Below are 20,332 nucleotides of genomic sequence, written 5' to 3' on the forward strand. Positions count from 1 at the left end.
GGCTATTGGGGGTATATAATAAATTCCACTCCTTCAGGACTTCAGTGCTGGTAACTGCTCTCCAGAGACATCACCTTATTGCTTCATGCAGTTGTTTGTGTAGGCACCATTAAAACCTTTGCACATGCCTTTAGAAGTAATTTACGGTGAGCACTAGAGTGCTCACTAAATATTCCTGGTGTTAAATTCTTTACAGGGAATCATTTGAACATGATGATATCCTTATCTACTTTTAAAGGCAAAACTGGAGAGGTTTTAATGATAGCCAGCATCTACACTTTTTATGCATTTTGGCTGAGATTTTCAAAGCATGTAGGTAATGAGGACATCCAATTCCCATTAATTTTAGAGGCACCTTAAAAGGCTTTATAAATCTCAGCCTTTATGCTCTAGCCAAGAAGAAGGAAAGATTGATTTCCATACTGAGAAAATTTTTAGCAAAGTACTGATAACGTACTATAATAATTTCCGTGACAGCTCACAGGAAAATTAACCTCATTACCTGCACCATGTATGAATTCCTCTTCTTAGTGGCTTACCTTGCATATCAAGGCAGTTGAAAGTTATGATTGATAGTGCGGTCAATGTTAGGAATGGGACTGCTAAGTGCTTATCTTTCCTTCTGCTATTCACCTGATCTCATGAAGTTGCTTAAATTGCTTTTATACAGCAGTGTCACTTGAGTTGGTCTAAAATTTGTCTAGGAAACAGCTGTCTATTCTTGGAGCTTTCAGACATCTTTTGTAAGCGCTGTGGACTTTTAGCATAGTTTCTCCAGTTCTTCCACTTATATCTTCTTTTCCTAGACTTTCCTCTCTTTTTGATTAAGTGGAGTTTGTGCTTTTCTCCATAAGCCTGTGATTCCTCAGCAGACTGGAGGCTATACATCTCTGTGAACTACCGTATGGCATAAGAACGCAATGACAGTACCTTCTAAAGAGATATACACACTGTGGAGCAATAGGAGGTAACAAAGAAAGAAAATTAACTCACCCCTTCCAACAACCCAGTACAGCTCAAAAAGAATTCTTCAATCTCTGTCCAGAGAAGTACCACTTCCTTGGCTGCTAACCCTTAAGTGTGAGAAGAGGTGGATCCAGGCTCCACCCCTTTCAGCCACTCAGGTGCATTGTTTGTACCTGAGCTCCCTGGGTTAGCCACATCTTCCCACCTGGTGCTCAACCATAGGTTCAGGCCATGACCTGACAATTCTACTGCAAGTACAATCTTCTATTTAAGCTAATGAATTTCAGTCTGTTAATTGTTCACAAGCTGTTTTCCAATAAATTTTACATTACTAGGTTTTAGGCTTACTTTAGCGTTTAGGACTTCAAATTAAATGGCTTTGGTAGTACGTAAGTTATAGAATGTGGTCTCCACTAAAGTCAGTGCTGTGAGCCTGTTTATGTAGGAGATGCTGCTCTTAGTGCATATATTTGTACAAATTTATCCTTAATTCAGAAATTGCATCCTGTAAATTGCAATTGAAACAAATATCTGTGTCCCTAGATACATGAAGATATAGATATCAGCAGTTCATCTCTCCCTCGCCATTGCTGCATCGCAGTACCCATGACTTCACATGATTTCATCCCTGCAGGACTTCTCATGTTTTTTACCTTATATCCTCAGTCTAACGTGTGTAAACCCAGGCCTGTGTGGTGCCACTTGAAGTGAATGATAACTTTTTGTGCTTTTTTGTCTGCTGAGATGGGCTGGAGACTCTGTGTCCCAGTTTCTGTATGTTGACAGATTCCTCCTGTCTCCTACACCTTCATCTTCATGAACCAGAGGCCTTCAGAATGGGCCTTAGCATAGAAAAATCCACTGTAGTTGATGTATATGCATACAGTACTAACCCATTATTCACACCTATACCCTGCAGTGGGGTGGGATTCAACTGACCCACTTCTACTGCCTCGTGTGTGCTGTCTGGACTCCTATTATGGCTGGATGTGGGCAGAATAGCTCTTCTGGCTCCACTAAGTAGATCACGATAGAGGATAATATCAGATGATGAGGGGAACCACAACACGTGGCCATGACACGTACACTTGGCTCATTCCAGTCACAGACACATCATAGAGAAAAAACTAAACCCATTCCTAGAGACTATATTGTGCTCATAGCTATGTAAGTGTATTGAACAACTATCGTTACAATTCAGGAGGCAAGCTCTATGAACTCAGTAGCTTAAGGTAGAGAGGATTTTCTGTTTGAGATGTGGTATTGTACTGTGAGCAAACATGCACCCAAAGTAGAGCCATACATCTGTCTCCTGTAGATTGCACGAGAATGAAAATGTGAATGATGTGTCTTGGGCCAGACCCTTATTAGGTGGCTTACTGAAAAATGTTGTACTTACTATTCCCACGAGTGCACAACACTAAATTCATTCTTACATATGCCCAATGAGTCAATGAGTTACACTTGGGTTGAGCTTGGTCTGGAATTTTTATAGGTATCAGGATTATATAAAGCCATAATTATTAAATGCTTCCTTTCTCCCCACCCCCCTATTTTTTTTTTTCTTTTATTTTCTAGAGCTGCAATATGTAATTGTCATGTAGGTTGCTCTGGTTTATGCCTTTAGTCACATCGCCAAGGCACTTAATGTTTAATAAAATCCTTTTATAACCCCTTGTCATTAATACGTATCTCAAAAAAGAGCTGGGACAACAGTAGTGGAATCTAAATTAAACAGTGAGTTGGATGCTTGTCATTTCCTTCATTATATACCCTTTGGAGCAGGCTAGAACTAAAACAAATGGACTTCCTGGAAAGCATTATTAAGACATATGAGACCAGTGCTACTGGAAGAAGCTACATGAAACACTTGTATTTGTAATTTGGCTGATACTGTTTTTTTTTTTTTTTCTGAAAGACATGACAGTTTCTTGATAGAATGAAATGTTCGTTTAAGTGTTTTTTTTTTTTTTTTTGCTTTTTATAAAGTTACTCCATATGCTTAATAAAGTGCCTTTATTGAGCAATTATGACATTTTCTTCATTATGCATTGCACCTTGTCACATCCGATGAAGGAAACAGCAAACTCTTTCTCTGTCCTTGAAAACCCAAAAATGTAAATAGCGGCGTTGCTCCCGAGGGAAGAGCTGTGTTAATTGTGGAGCACTGCGTTAGAAATCCTGGATATTGTATGTCCTCATTGTTTGGGTAGAACGGGGTGGTTACTGTGGGATTTAAACCATATGTCGCTCGAATTCCTAAATTGGCCCTTTCAGTCAGCTGTGCTCTATCATTCGGTATTGATCACAGATAATATGCTTTGCAAATTAGGGGTGGTTACAGTGCCTTTGTCCGTAATAGATGTTGTCATTCATGTAGAATAGCCTGAAAGTGAGGAACAGTTTAAACGGGGTTAAAGCTTCTATAGTCATCATTAATGAATTTTCTAATGCTGCCTGGATTCCATAATCATGTGAAGATCAATAGCTATTACAGTATAATGTAAACAAACAGAGGGTCCGTTAGAAACGGAGGGGTCGTGCTGAAACATTTTATTTCTTGCCTACAGCAGCGCATTTGTTATTATCGGGGCAAAATTGAATAAGCAAGTGTATGAAAGTATAGTCTGAATAAGATGATGATTAGTGAAAGTGAGGCTGTTGCTGAAAGACGACAGTTTTAGTACCTTTCGTAAGTGAAATGAATTTGAACAAATCCAGCTGAAATAACAGGATCCCGTTTGGGTGCTGCCGTGGTACCCAGGAATACTTATGAGCTGAAATAATAGGATGGTTTTGTCATCTCTCAGCAACACTTTCTCTGTGAGAGCGTGCAGACACTTTGCAGGGGTGGGACCTGCACTGCCACAGGCAGAGGAGGGAGACAGAGGAAATGTCCCTAAAGGGCATGGCCTGAAATGTAGGATGTAAGAATAAGAAACAAACAAAGAGGTGAAGGGGTGAGAGAAAGAGGAGCTGGTGTTGAGCTGCTCTCAGCATATTTTAGCACAGTCTGGCTAGCTGTGAATCCCTCCTACAACTGGTGACAGCTGCCTCCTTTTAAGTCCATCACTGAATTGTGATGTTGCGATCACCAACTGTTGAGGAATGACTGAACCTTGAACGCAGGTGCAACAAAATCCACTACACTGGACCTAATAAGGTGCATTCTTTTGGGCAGCCTGTGATATTTGGTCACATATGCCATTTTTTTACTGCTTCATCTAGATTGATTGCCATGACAAACTCACATTTATCCATTGTCCTTAATTGTTGTGTGTTTCTTAATACTACTGTGTGTCAATTAGTGCAACTCTCCTCAGGAGATGATAGGATGTGGGAATGAGCCTGCAGAGGTCCACTGTAAAGTCACAAGGTTGTGACAGTGTTTGTGTGGACAGAGTGTGACTCTTCAGACCAAAATATATTTCACACTACTCTTGCCAGCCTTCAGCTGCTTTACCTATGCTAGAAGAGAAATGAAAATTGTTTGAGCATGGGGCCCAACATAGTCCAGTTGTTGTCTCATGGTTGACTTTTAATGGAGCCTGTGTGGTGTGACACCAGGGAATCCACGTAAGAGGGAAACCTTGACCGTGTGCATTTCTTCAGGCATCTTTGTTGTGCAAACATCAGTGTGAGTATGTGATTTGGTCGCTTACAAACCCTCACATTCATAAACCCTTTCAGATTCCTGTAGACTAGTAAGAGATGACCTTACTCATTCTTTCAGTGGTGCGGATGTCTCTACCGACCCAACTAATTCCAGGAAATTTGAGATGGCTGCTCCCCTGTGTCATCTGAACAGCTTGGAGAGAGGCTGTGTGGGACTAACAGTGCAAATGCATCTCCATAAGAACCTGAGGAAGAGAGGGGGAACAGGAGACTTCCGTCACAAGGATATTTCCACTCCACAAGACGTTGCAGTTGAAATATAATACAATGTGTTACTACTTCTGAATACAAGAAGGTGTTACCGAGAAAAAGAAGGGCTGGGTAATTCTGCTTCCCTTTTCTCTTACATTTCTCCTCATGGAGGAGGAGTGCTCAGTCCAGAGCAGCAGCTGATGCTACAGCCATAGAGACCATGTTCAGGATTTGGTGGGGCAATGCTCCCAGCAGTGGAACCAAAAGCAGCTGGTACCAAAGGCAGGGAATGAATTCAGACAAACCATTGATATGGGTGAGGCAACAGGGACCACAGGAGAGCTTTCAAAGTCACATAAAGCAGCTGGAAGGGCCCAGGAACTTTTACTGAGGAGACTTCTCTGCCCTTTTTGTGAGGTTGAGATCCCCTCCACTATACTAAACATTTTCCTGCGCTCACTTCTGCGGCAAGGCACAGAAGAGCATTTGGCTTAATCTTTTCTGAGCTGACAGTTTGCTATTTGTGGCATTTTCTCAGATTACATACCCTGTGTAGCTGACAGGAGCTTGTGATTTTCAGCAAGAGGAATGCAAGGAAATGACACACATCCCTGACAGTCTGATAACGCGGCCGCAGCGGGCTGTTCCCAGAGCCCTGATGTGCTGAGCCTGGCAAGGCAGCCTCAGCTGGTGCCACCACCCCAGCACAATTGTCCATGGATTTGCTATCCCAGCTTCTAAAATTATGGCTTCATTTTTGTCCCAGTGCAGATCTGCAGAACCGAACCCAAAGAGCTGATCTTATTTCAAGCCTGAATTTTCTCTTTCCATGCATCTGAAATGGTACTGCTGAAATTACCCTGGTCTAAAACTTGGCTGTGAGGGAAAAAAAAAAAAAGGCCAATGTGTTGTATTATTTTCTGCTATTTTTGATTCCCAAGTTCTTTCTGGAGCCTTCACATTTTGTGCAACTATAGTGCCTCTTGGAAAATTGTCTTGTCAGTCTAAATTGTCTTGCCTTGGCTGTAAGCTCCCGAGGCTAATTGCAGCACAGTGGCACTTGGTCCTTTGCTATCTGTGTCTCTGGGCTGAGGACTGATCACGTGTAGGCACATTTCCACTTCGTCTGACTCCAAACACAATCAGTTTGGCCTGGTTGGGCTTTGCTCCTTTGGACACAGCACAAGGGGAGTAAGGTCATATTGCTTACTGCCCCAGGCTTCATGACCATGTCAGTGAGCTTTGCCTGAATCAGATCTGCTGACATTGAAGTTTATTTCCTTGGGCTCAGGGCTGGGAGAAGGTGATATCAAAGCTTTACTTTGGCCAAAAGTAACACCTCTCATCCTTGCAGTGAAAGTCCCATGGAAGCCTTTGGGAAGGATGAGGGAGCTACCCCAGGAGCACGGCATGAGACAGACTGGAAGCAATAGGGCTCACTAGCTCTGGGTCTGTGCCAGGTCCCTGTTTCCCAGGGAATCACACGGGTGTCTCTGTGTCTTCCGCACTATTCATATTTTCCAGGCTTTTCCCATCAACTGTGGTATTTTAAACACATGTTAGCCTGAAAATAGAGATAGTGGAGAATGAAATGGATGTGTTTATATGATAACATGTACCAGTCACATAGTTCTCATTTAGGGTCCAAAACCCTTCAGTATCCTACACAAATGTGAGCAGGTCTGTACCTTCAGGAGAGAAGCTGCAGGTGAAACACATTTTGATACCCTCACCTCTGATAGGTTTTATGTTGACATGCTTCAGGCTGATGCCAGAGGACTTTAGGACACCAAAATATTATTCTTCAACAAGTGTTTACGTTTTGTGCCTATTTTTTTAGATTTTTATTTTGTATTTTAAATTGTTTCTATTGTGGTCTTTAAAAGCTGTAGAAGAGTGAAGTCTGAGAAGGAAGCACTACAGATATGAAACTGAGTCTGCAGTGTGGGTTTGGGATTGCCTGGAATGGCAGCACATGGAACCATGGCTACATGAATATTCACCAATGCACAAACACGCACACTACTCACATGCCACTCTGAGTCTGGATTTGCTTGGGAATGCAAATCCCTTTGTTTAAAAGAAAGAAAACATTCTGCTTTTAGGAAGACATCTGATTCAAAGAAGTTTCTGCGTCACAGATGATCAGCAATAAACAAAGGCAGATATCTTCAAAAGAGATGAAAAAAAAAAAAAAGAAGAGGAAGAAAGAACAGGGTATCCCTTAATATCTGGGATGAGAAGATATAGCTTGTTTCAGAAGTGAGAAAGTGAATAAGGGAAATTACAGCTACTGTGCTGAGGGGTGTAATTAGTTTCCAGATTTTATCACTTTTGATAATTAGATCTACATGAACCTCCAGTCAAAGATTTCACAAGAATTTCTTCTGTGTCAGCCTGGGTACGTAGTAGTTGCAGTGATAGATCTACTGGATAGATCTAGGCTAGTAAATGCTTTGGGAAACACCTTCATCTTTCTTTTAAGCTGGCAGATGGTTTAAGTCTGGGCCGGACTGCCTGCTGTTGTTTTCAATGAAGGAGTGTTACCTTTTAGGATTCATGAAAGGCTCTCAATCAAAGCTAAAATGGCAGGCCAGTGAGGTGAATCAATAAAAATCTCTACTTTCAGCTGGAGTGTCGGATAGTAATTCTTCTTGTGTCACTGCCTGGTTAAACAGTCATACTCCTGCTAAAAGCCCTATAAGACATAATAGATTCATGTGGCGTTAGTCTATTGTACTGCATTTACCCAGAAAAAGGGAGAGAGGTTACTGTTTCACTAAAACAAACCAGACACTGATGCATTGTGTATCAAAATGTATTCATCCATTTCGCTCTGCCTCATTAGAGCAAGGGAAGCCTGTTTTCTATACTGCTTGTGAAGCAGTGTTAAGACATCTGACATATTCATTGCAAATCCTAGTTTAATGATGATTCAGACATCAAATCCCAAATGATTTTACATGATGCCTTTTTGGTTTCCCTTTAAAGCACATACTCATGTCCTTTCTGTTTATTAAACTACAATAAAGATGTTCAAACTGGATGCATGAGGAAATCTTTCAAGGGGCTTTAGAATAAATCAGTTGGCCCTATTATGGAATTATCCAATGATATCATTTCTAATTGCAGGAAATTAACTTGGTGGATCTGATTTGATACATTAAATGTTCTTGTCCATAGTGTTTTAAAAGAAGATGTCAATGGAACAAAAAGATTTCATTCAAAATGAACGTGTAAGTTCTTAAAGACTTGAAGCCTGTGAGAAGGAATAGCTGCTCTGTGCCCTGCAGCTGGGAGCCCTGAAGCAGATGTATTCAGATGCAGACAAATTCCTGGCCTTGGCAAATCCCTCAGCTGCATATGTCAACCATGGATTCCCTTCTCCTCTCTTCAGGACTGAGCTGGTATCAGGAAACTGTCTTAATAAAATGCATTTGAAGGCTCTGCATTAACTCAACCTTTTCTGAGACCATCAGAATTGAGTTAGACCCAAAGAGCTGAAGGTAAAACAGTCACTGACTTAGAGGGGAAAGTGTCCTGTTCTGAACACTAAATAACCTGCTTGTAGGAAAGGCCTGTTCAAGCAGTGCAGATTTTCTTCCTAGTGCTCACATGGTGCTCACACTTCCCCTCATATCTATCCATCCATCCATCTATCCATCTTTACACAGTTAGTCATGGGAATCATTAATTATTTTGAAGAAAATCCTTGAGTGAGTCTTTTTGTTCCTTATTTTGGAATGAGTCAAATTATAGTTGCTCATGTACTTAGCAGTGCAGCTTGCTTGCTAACATTGTAATTCAGAGGTGATGTGCAGGATTTTTATATTTAATGAGACCCACATACCGCATTATCTCACCATCTGGGTAGATCCGGGAATGGCTGTAGAAAGTTCCCATAAGTCATATTAACATCCATCATGCCTTCAGCTCAGTGTGAGGCACAAGCGTGGAAATGTTTCTTTCACTGCAGAGGTTATTTTCCTTTGAAAGTCCACTGAACTTGTGCATCTTGGGCAATTTTAAGTATCTCCCTCTGCTACTAGGTCAGGGCTGATCCTAGCTACCGAACAGGGATACTCTACAAAATACCAAGTGTCCCCTCCTCCTCTTTGCTGAAGCAAACCTCAGCAGATGTAGACAAGATTTTAATAGCTACAGAAAGAGAAATGCATAACAACCTCATTAAAGGGACTATAATAGGCTGTCAGAATATCTGCAAGAGGACAATATATCAATGTCTAGTTTGTTACAGCATTGCTAACTATGGTCGTTTGCCCCTCTCATAATCTTTCATTCATCTTCTATTTGGTCTGACTTCCAATAGTACTTCATCACCTCACGCATCCACTCTCCCTTTCAGCTGCCTCACAATTGCTGACATAACTCTTTAAGATCAGAAGAATCAGAGCTGGTAAGTGACAGTAATAAAAAAGCAGTTAGTGGTCCACCCCACTGCTAGCCCTGATATGGTACATTAGAATGGTTTTCATTTTCTTTCCCTCTCTACCATCACAAGGAGCATTTTATCCCATCCCAACATCTGCAGGAGGTCAAGATCCAAAGATCCCAGGGTTTTTATACCATCTGCCACCAAAAAAAGAGGGAAAGGAAGGCCCTAAATATAGCTCTGAAGAGCTATTTAAGGTTACTAGTCACTGTAATAGCAAACCAATCATTATTAATTGGACCCGCCCACTGTCTTTCATGTGCACTGCAAACCAATGAGACATGATTAAAATAGATTTAAATTGCTGCAGCTGGAGATCTCCCCTCCTCCCCTTTCACCTTCCTTGACCTTTTGGGAAGATGAAATGGAGCCAAGTGGTTTTGCTCCTTTAATTTCAGGGAGAAGCCAGCTCCCCTTTTCTGCTGGGGATCCAACATTCCTCTGAATCAGGAGAGGTCTGTAAGGGGAAAAAACCAACCTCTCATGGGGTGGTGACAGCTGCTGGAACTGCTTCTGAAGCCATAGGATAAAGCACAAGTAGAAACTCACACCAGAGACCCCATAAAATTATTCCTGTATGCTTATTTAAAGATTTCTTTTCCACCTGCCTAGGAAACAACAGTTCCGGTCAACAGACAAGAAAACAATGGACTTCTAGGCTTTTCTGTTCATGTGTCAGTAAACAGCTCTTCTGCTGAACCCAATTTTGTGCATTTTAGGCAGCCGTGGTTACAATAACATGTCTTGAATGAAATGTGCCAATTGGAGGAAATTGTCAGCTCATTATTGTGGCTAACAACTGAGATACGAATGCTTCAGTCAAGAGCGGGAGGCGATTTTGTAAACAAGGAGTATTCCTAGGGGGATTTTTATAGTTAAAATCAGTATGAAGTAGACTTGAAATAATTGCACTGACAAAAGGTTCAGCTCTGCTCCAGCTGGAAATGACGACAACCCTCCACTACTTTCAACAGGGTCAGGATCACACCCTTTGAGGGAGTATGCTTAGCACTGGTCTGTGCTGCTTGCATGCGTCCAGATAAAGCCTGGAGTTCAGGTCAGCCAACTTAAACTAATTAAATGGCCCAATGCCTGTCTGAATGTTGTAGCCACTTGACTGGTCCAAACATGCTTCCAAAGCAACCCCCAGCGCTGGCGGGATGTGACAGCTCTGGGCATAGATCTGAACTCTGCTGCCCGCTAATCCCAGTGACCAGAAGCTGCCTGACCTACTTTTCAGGTCTTCAGCACTGTTTTGAAAATGCCTCTTCTCTTAGCTTTGCTGACTTTTGTGAGCATAACTGCACACCTGCCTTGGTGAAGGCAAAGGACGGTGGGCTGTGTTCAGCTTGGAGGGCAAGGACAAGAATGGAGTTGTATGCAGAAAGGCCGAGAATTGGACCATAAATCTTCAAGATTCCCCAAGACTAAGGATGCCTCCAGGAGAAGCTGAGAAAGGCCAGGCACAAGGACAGAGTGGTGGTAGGGATGGGAATGTTGGAAGCCAACAGAGAGTTTTGCGCTGTCTCCATTCTGTTTGACACAATTAAACCGGCATTCATCTTTGTCTTCTAAAGGTTTATACTATCCTCAGTGTGGTACAGAGCTGAAAAGCACTGATCCAGAACGGGGACAAATGGCAGTGTGGGATTAGTCAGGCACGGAGTACCTTATACACCAACTCCACATTCACTCTAGAAAATGGTGGGTGCTTGGAAGAAGGGCTTCTTGAAATGCAAACCATTAAGATGCCTGCTGAGGCTGGGGACAGGGAAAATAGAAACCAATCTGAGGCCTAGCAGCTCTCTGCAATTGAGCTGGAATAAAATAATCCTGAGAGAAAAAAAGTCTGGTTCTTCTATCAGAGCTCTTCTCCCTGTTTGACTTTTCTGAACATAGTGGCTGCATGTATAATGATGAGGTGTGAACTTGAAAAAAAAAATTATGATGTCATCATGTGCTTTCCATCATTAAATAACTGTGGAATGAACAACCTTAGGTCACTACAAAGAACAAGCTTTCAGTAAGGGAGGTAAAAAAAGGAACTTCTATTTGCAAGTCTCAATGAATACCAATCAGAAAGTGCTTTATGCTAATACTGATCCTTCAACATTTCATCCATAGTGTATGAAAAAATTAAAATAACATCGACCAGCAACCCAGTAACTGGTCATTGGTATTCCACAAGTTGTGAATCAAACTGTAAAGTAAACAAGTAAATGCTGGATGTTTTGCTTCATCTAGTCCAAGGTGAAAGCAGTGTTGGCACACCAAAAACTCTGCAGCTGGCACTTATCAGAAAATGAGTCGTGTTTCTGTGTTTGATCACAGAAGCTCCTTGGCCTGGCTGTGTGGCTCCAGCCGTGCTGCTGCTTGGTGTGGGCTCTCAGGCTTTCAGGCAGGCCTGCTCAGTGGTCTGGTTTTCACTGCATCACAACTGGCTGCAGCAGGAAATGCTGAAGCTCCTCAAAGGCAGGAGAACTGAGTGCTGAGAGCAGGACAAGCAGAGTCTGAGACGTACCTGGGTGGATACAGTGACTGTGGAATGGAAAAAAAAAGGAACTGTGCCAGGATGGTGTCCTGGAAAGTAGAGATTACTGTCCTGCAGAGCAGCAAACATGCCAGAGGGTGACTTGACGCAGATGAAGGCGTGCCTTGCTGGTAGAACCCAAGCTGAGGTCACCAGCTCTGATAAGGACTGCACGCACCTCTTCTAGCAAAACTGCAATTTCATTAATTTAGCATCAGCAAAGATGCTTCTGTCTCTGGGGAAGGAGTGAAAGTACAATATTTCCAGTGGTGTGCCTAAGAGAAGACAGGTTTGAGATTAGAAACATCCCATTAACAACAAATTAGCACCCTTGCCCGAAGTGCCTTCTCCTTCCTTGCACAGATAACTCTGCCTTTCCCTTTACCTCTCTGTCTCCTTTCCCTTTCAGAGATCTTTCTGTTTCAGAAAATACTGCCCATGCCATGAATTATCTTCCATTTATATACCAAGAAACTGAGGCTGTGATGTCATGTAACGTACAACAAACTCGTGCAGTGGTTTGCCAAAGGGTGGGTTTTCCGTTGCTCCTCTGTTCTCTTGCCTTGCTCTCTTGTTTGTCAGACTCTTATCTTAGCCTGTTTAAATTGCTGAATTTATCAAAATCCATGTCTTCTTTTTGGGTTTATTTTCTGCCATTTTTATGTGTTCTCTCAGTCCATCCAAAAGTGCGAGCTGGGGCCTTTTATACAGGGCTGAACTGTCACACTGACTGGTACAGCTTTCTGAAAAATTACTTTGAGACAAAAAGACTGCGCAGACTCATTTGCCAAGGTGTTGAACAACTGCCATTCTCTGTTTGAAGCCATTTCTGTTCTGATGGTGCTGCTAAGGGAAATGCTCAATGCAGTGAGCTCCCAGGTGCTGGCAAGGAGGGCAGGCAGTTGTACTCATATCATTTCCAGGGATCACAAAATGAAAAGCATCAGCAGAGATGACTGTTCCCTTTATAGATCTATGCACACACCTGGACACATGATGGTATGGTGAATAGCTGATAAAAGCTGTATGAAATAAAATGGAGATGAGTGTTTTCATCTCAGGCACCTGGCAGAAATAATGTATATATTGCAGGAAATAAAATGCAGACCCTTAAATCAAGTGCGGTAGAGGTGGCTGTGAGCTCAGCACAAAAGGACCTGCAGTTACATCTAAGCAGGGTAAAACTACAGGGATGAAAAGCCTGACACCTAACCAGTCAAAAAATCTGGTGTAACTATTCAGAAAAGGACCCACCTCTGTAGTGTACATGTATGCAATTAAATACAGCAGCTCTCCTTTTGCAGAATGAACATGAAAGGATCTTAAATGTCTGAAAGGCAGTTTGTTCCATACCAGTTTTTCCCAACCTAAATCTCAAGCTGCTTTCTTTCCATAGCAGCTCAGTATCCTTGATTCCTTCATGCTCTTATTTTGCACAAAGCTGGACAGTAATGTCTCAGAGGTCACAGGCAGACACATAGGTGCATATCTGAGCCAAGACTGCACCTCATTGCTTCCCAGAGGGTCCAAGCATGTGGCAGCTTATGGAGCTGCCTGAGGAGCTGCTCTCAATGAAGCTGGTCTCTGCACCACGCTGTGGGTGTCTCTGATAAACAAGGGCTTCAAAAATCCACACATTTCTTCTGTAGCCCTGTCTCCACATTGTTTGCTGGTTTAACCTGAGACAGAGCACAAACCTTTATTTTTTAGGAATGTTAAAATGCTGAATGTAAAAAAAAAAAAAAAACAACCAAAAACAAAAACCAATTTCATTCTATTTGATCTGTCATTTTAAACTTGAAACCATTTTTTTTTCCAAATTGAGAACATTTTGTACTGTTTTAGTAAAATTGTTTGAGAAGACACGCTGAAGAGAGAACCGTAGACCTTGAGAGGAGATTTTTGTGAGAAGTCATTAATATTGATTTCACCTGACACACCTGCAGGAAGTGAACAAAACTATTCCTGTTGTATACAAGTGCTCTCTACAGAAATCAGTCTTCTGGTCTGAACTGGAGAATTACTAATCTGAACAGGAAAAGATTCTGGTTTTTGTGTTTTTGCTTCTTGGTTGCATTCCTTTTGTTTTGCATTTGTTATAGGTAGAATCAGCCCTCCCTCATAGCATGAAGGGTGTTAAATATTTTCCTTTTAAAGACTGTCAGCATTAGGAGAGGTTGGGGTTAATATGAGTACTTACTGCCCTTTGTGAAAGACAGTCTAGTAAAGAAACCTATTTTCTTCTGATACTAATTAGACAGGTACATAATTAAACACCTTAAATAATGAAATAGAGGCTGTGTAAAAAGCTAAAAATAACTGGCCATAAATTAGTCATTCAGCCTGGATTAATAAATAAGCTCTAGATGTCAGCTCACAATGATTTTCCTTCTGCAATTTGACCACCAGGACACTCATCACAAACACATCAGACTCTCCATCTAGACACTGCTCTGTTGCATTTCCTCGTGCTCCTGGATCACTGCACCTCGCAGAGCTGGAGGGCTTTGTGTATGTATTGAGTCTGACCTGATTCTCACATGGACATCTTGGCACATGGCTGTAAGCAGAAATGGCATGTTGCCCATACATATAGTGGAGATGGGATGTGAAATAATACCTAACTATGTGAGAGAGAGCATACTCTTTGGTAGAAAGGTTTGGGAAGTAGCAGGCTTGCAATGCTGTGCCCACATCTGGGAATATGCATTGAACATCTGTAAAATTCCATTGTCATCTGTGTAGAAGAATGACTGACCTGCATGGCCTGGCTCTATGATGGGAGCCTTGTGCAGACAAACATGGAGCTGTGTCTGTAGGGGATTTACCTGTGGCTATGCGATAAACAGTTCCTCATACTGACCTGCCCTGCTGTTGGTGGGGCCAGAACTTCATCCCCAAAGTCATCTGAGAAATCTGAGTGCCTGCCTGTTCTAGATGCTTTGTGTTCTTGGGAAGGTAATTCCCTCTGCTGCCTCCTTCTCCTTATTTTCAGAGTGAGTGTGTATGTAACCTACCCAAATGAAGCACTGTGAGCATCACTAACTGACCAGAAAGAGGTTATGATTCAACTGAGTGTTCACATTTATTTTTAGCCAAGTTTCTCAAGGAAATTAGACTTCTGTGATCCTACTGACTGCCTTTGCTTTACTGCTGATCTCCCTTTAGCAACTGCTGCTTCATTTTGAGCCAATTCTGTTACAGCAGCAGAGGCTCTGTGTCCTCTGAGTTCTGTGAAAGGCAGGCAAGGAGAGGAAAGGCAACCAGATTGCTGCTGTCACCAAAGGAAAGCCTGCAATGAATGCAGAGCCATGTAGCAGGCACCAGAGAATCCACTTATAAACAGACTGCAACCACTGGAAAAGCTGTGGGGAAAACGCACAGATTATATAAAAAAGAAAACCCACTAACTGTGTAAGTACCTTTGCACAAGAAACTATTTGCTTAACTTGGTTAACTTAAATGATAAGGGAAGGGCAAATTATTTTTGGAAGAAAAACCCAATCCCAATTCTCCATTGACCTTTTGCCCTTTTTTAAATTGTTGCTCAAACTAAATCTTCATGAACGTTCTGAAATATTTAGTTACTGTCTTTCCTTCACATTTTTTTTTTCTGTGTATTTTTGGACTGTGGCCAGAATGGGAAACAGAATGCTGAATACAGCAAAAAGAGCTGTTCTCAAGGTACCTCCATGCCATCTGAAAACTAGAAATGCTGTAAATCTTGAGCTAATCTGCTCTTGAAACCTTGAAACTTGCTGACAGTGCACACCCCTCATCTGCACTGCCAGGTATGACCGCTGGCTGCTCTTGTGGTATTCATAGAATCACAGAATGGCCTAGGTTGGAAAGGACCCCAAAGATCATCGAGTTTCAACCCCCCTGCCATGGGCAGGGTTGCCAACTACTAGAGCAGGCTGCTCAGAGCCACATCCAGCCTTGCCTTGAATGCTTCCAGGGATGGGGCATCCACAGCATCTCTGAGCAGCCTGTTCCAGTGCATCACCACCCTCTGAGTGAAAAACTTTCTCCTAACATCTAACCTAAATCTCCTCTGTCTTAGTTTAAAACAATTCCCCCTTATCCTATCACCGTCAATCCATGTAAACAGTCGTTCCCCCTCCTGTTTATATGCTCACTTCAAGTACTGGTAGGTCTCCCTGGAGCCTTCTTCATGCTAAATAAGCCCAGTTCCCTCTCACAGGAGAGGTGCCCCAGCACTCTGATCATCTTAGTGGCCCTACTCTGGATCTGTTCCAAGAGCAATTTGTCCTTCTTGTGCTGGGGGCTCCATGCCTGGACATAGTACTCCAGATAGGTCCTCACAAGAGCTGAGTAGATGTGGACAATCACCTCCCTCTCCCTGCTGGTCTCCCCTTATTGAATGCAGCCCAAGATACAGTTGGCTCTGCTGGCTCATGTCCAGCTTCTTCTTCTTCTTCTTCTTGGGGGTCCTGGTGAGAGAAGCTTCTCTCACCAGGACCCCCAAGTTCTTCTCCACAGGGCTGTTAACAGGTCTCACCAGAGCTGGCTTGGTGGTACTGAGGCAGTGCTGCTATTACCCGTGGGACCGGACAGCTCTGACAGCACTCAGCACTACTGCTTTGCTGTATACTGTCCAAGCCTCTCTTCTGAATAGTCAGTGCTTTCATTCCCTTTATCCCCTGGCACTTGCTTATGGCTGAAAGGACACTTGCCTTCACAGTGACAAATCCAGCTTTGGTTAGAGGAGATGGACATTACCTCCTATTTCTCTGCAGATCTTCTCAGAACAAAGAGAGAGGCACAGCAGAGGAGAGCTGCTGTGTGAAATCAGTGCAGGGCTGTGAGTTTCCATGCACGTGCACAGGATACCATGGGAACAGGATTTTATAGTCCCAGAGGGAAGAGGGAAGCTCCCTTGATGCTACTTAGTGTTGCAAGCTGTATCACCATGTAATGTGTCCAAGGCACAGGTCTTTCCCTCCCTTGGCCAGCAAGATCAGATCAAAGGAAAGAATTGTTCAACTTGTAGTGCTTGTTCCCTCAAACTCTCTTATCTTGCCCATTCGAGCAATATGTCATGCTTTTATTGCATTACAGTGCTTGGTGATACTACATTGCTTTTTTATCAGTGTTACGAAACTTCAGAATGATACGGCCTGAAGAGTCCTGTTCACTTATTCCTTCTGGTTGTTTGGTACATCTTTGTCTTTCTCTGATTTAAATGTTCAAGATACAGGCTGTGCCTTTGCTGGGTTATGGCGGTGCTCAGAATAACATATCCCTGATGACAGACAGTATCTTAAGGAACAGTTGTAACACAGATAATGAACACTGTTTTTGTTAAAACTCCAGCAGTATTTATGGCTAACTTTCAAGATCATGTCAATAAAGGTAGTTTGGATAAGTCTCAGAAAATAGCAGTTTCCTCATACAGCAAATGAACACACTTTCCATGCTTATCATAAACTGGGTTATTGATTTCTGTTTGACAGAGAGTATAACCAAGCCTAACAAAGGGAGAGGACAAATGCTGTTGTACTCATTTAATGACAAATGGTGAGTTATTACAGAGTGCAAAATGAATCCAGCCATGTTTACTAGGAAAAAATATATCATATATATATATATATTTATATATATATATATTTTTTTTCTGGACAGTCAGTCCCATAAGATAAATGTGTGGCTGCATAGTCTTCACTTACACAGATAAGCTGGTATTCACACGAGAGCTCCGTTGATTTCCTGGACAACAGCCGAGGGAAGTAAGCCCTGCCACTTCTGCTGAGCACTTAGCAGATGTGTAAATGACAATAAACATAAATAAGATATGTATCACTCAAATCTGCACTGTGTATTCATTTGGAGTGCCACTTGTTGACGGGAGTGTGCCAGCTGATCTCAGAGCAGCGTGCATGCAGGAACGACTGCTCAGCTCTGGAAGGAAGGGTAAAAAGCACACAGAAATGTGTAAAGAGATGTTACCCCTCTTTGACCCCAGAGGAGACATAAAACATTTGTTACGTACGGTGGCCAGCGGGAAAAGAGAGACAAGGGAGAGCTCAGTTCAGTTACCCTGACGAAGTCACTTGTGGTAAGTTGGAGTTTATTTATTCCATCTTAGGCTGATTGATATGTGAGCACACCACACTGAGCCCCCACCTTCTTTATGCCCACAGATCAACTAAACACAGGATACACTGGTACTGGATTCATTCTGTTACTGTAATTATGAAGACTGACACCCGACTGATGAGGCACCCTGCAGCAAGTAACTATCTTTATAGAGGAGACGAAGAATGGAGAAGGGACATTTTATTTTTCCCATCTTAGAGAGGAGGAACTGAACACAGGAGAGATTAATTGGCTTTCCAGTTGTTACCAAGGATGCCTGTGTCAGCCAGGAATTGGCTTCATATCTCTTGATTCCCAAAATATGGCTTTAATTGTCCCTTCCTCTCAAGTAAATGAAAACACTTATGAGTTAGTGGTGCCATTGAGGTCATACAGTGATGGGACATAGGCCAGTGGAATAAACATAAACTATACGTACAATTGCATCACCTCTGCCTGTAAATCAAAACCACTCTTTTTCTGCCAAGAAAAGATGTATGCCTGTTTATTTCTTTACACGATTTTAGTAAATCTATTTTGAAAGTTTCCTTTTCATCTCTAAATGATGTACATTAATATCTACAATCCAATCCTGCATCCCTTACTGGGTGGAAATGCTCCTGGGTGAATTGTATGAATGCAGGTGAACACTCTCACTTATTGCAATAGAATTTGCTACTCACTTCTGCCTGTCCATGATCTTTCAGAGCAGAATTGTTCTGGGTGGGGGGAAGGGGTGGGGGATGAGGAGGGGAGATGGGAAGAAGACAATGGAGATGTTCTCATCACATAATTCTCAGAGACTGTGCCAAAAAAAGGAAAGAGAGCTCTCTTGCCAAACATACTGCAAATTTTCACATAATTTCTGTAAATGGGTTGCATTAGAAGACTCAACTGTTTAAGTTATGCAAAATCAATATGCTGTCATCCATGAATATGAGCACGTCTCAAGGACAGTTTCATTTACACGGAGTGGGGCAAGGGTAGTTGAGGCAGAGGGCTGAAATTAACCCAGGAGAATTTGTTGGACACAGAACAGAACAGAAGCCCAATAGGCGAACAATTTATGTAAGGATAATAAAATCTAGAAGAATTAAAGATTTATGCCCATAGCCATGTAGCTTCTTTTAGATTTTATGTTGTTATTTTCTTTTTTCTTTTTTTATTTTTTATGATATAACCTCATACCCACATAACAGAACTGTTTTTACCATGTTTTGGTGAGAAGCCTGGGGTTTTGATCTGTTCCTTCCTACAATCCCACTGCACTTGATTTCAATGTCAATTCATCATAGTAAATGTGATTTCCAAGTGCTGGACTGTATTCTATGTGGAAAAGTCATCCTGGATGCGGCGTTTTTTGTTAAAAGTCACAATGTACTCAGAGGAACTGAATTTTCATTGGCAAGGTATGACTAGCAATCCTTTGTCTTCCATATTGCCCATGGGGCAGTACAAGTTTTTACCAGCAACATTGCACTTATTCACCCTTTGCATTTCCAGATAGCAGAATAGAACTCTTTGACTGTCAAAATAAAATAAATAAAAATCTGCATTTTAACATATTGATCTTCTATTTACACAAAAGCTTAAAAAAGCTCCTCTTTTTCTCCTGAAGACAGAAGCTCAATAATTTTTGCTTGAAAATATCTTGAACAACTTCAGGTTTACTTACAGGAGTGTTATGTGGAAGCACTGAGATTAAATTCAATTTTTCTCCTGTCATTTCTAATGAGAAAACACGTGAAACAGGAAACATGATATAGGAGAGTATGAGGTTCTGGCAGCCTGGCATCTTTTTGAAACTGTCATGGAAAGCGGTTATGATGCCAAATATATTCTGCTTTGTCTAGGCCAGATTCTTACTAAGCAGTGGCAAAATATGTGTATATATTTATCTATACGTGTGGAATTTTATATGTTCATCAGCTTGAGTTTGTTTGGCAACAGAGGTTGGAATTTGCAATGTTAGGAATTTGGTAGGAAATGGCTAAGATAATGTCAATCTTTTCCAGTCATTTTGCCTCTTCTGTTCCATTAAGAGAGATCAAAGTTGGCAGCTCTGTGAAAATGGGAGTGCCATCTCTGTGCAGTGACAATGCTATTTCTCTGCTGTGTTCATCCCAAAAGTCAATAGGGGAGAATTTTGTCCTGCAAAAATTGCCATGTTAAACTATGACTCTGATAGTTTTGATGGATATATCCTTCCATTTTAAGTCCATTCTGACTGGTTGCTATACAAACCTTAAAAAGAACCTCAATTAGAGAACATCCCTAGTGTGCTCTATTTTTTATCCTGTATAATTTTGTTTTTTTTAAACTGCAGCTTTGCATTCCATGCTTGCAGGTTGAAGTCACCTCCTTGCTGCCTTTTTCTTCCTTCAGAACATAAAAGATTTCTACCAAAGGCATGGGCA

This window comes from Cyrtonyx montezumae, unplaced genomic scaffold, assembly GCF_038088225.1.
Source record: "Cyrtonyx montezumae isolate F1298 unplaced genomic scaffold, pur_monq_1.0 scaffold_3, whole genome shotgun sequence".
NCBI lineage: Eukaryota > Metazoa > Chordata > Aves > Galliformes > Odontophoridae > Cyrtonyx > Cyrtonyx montezumae.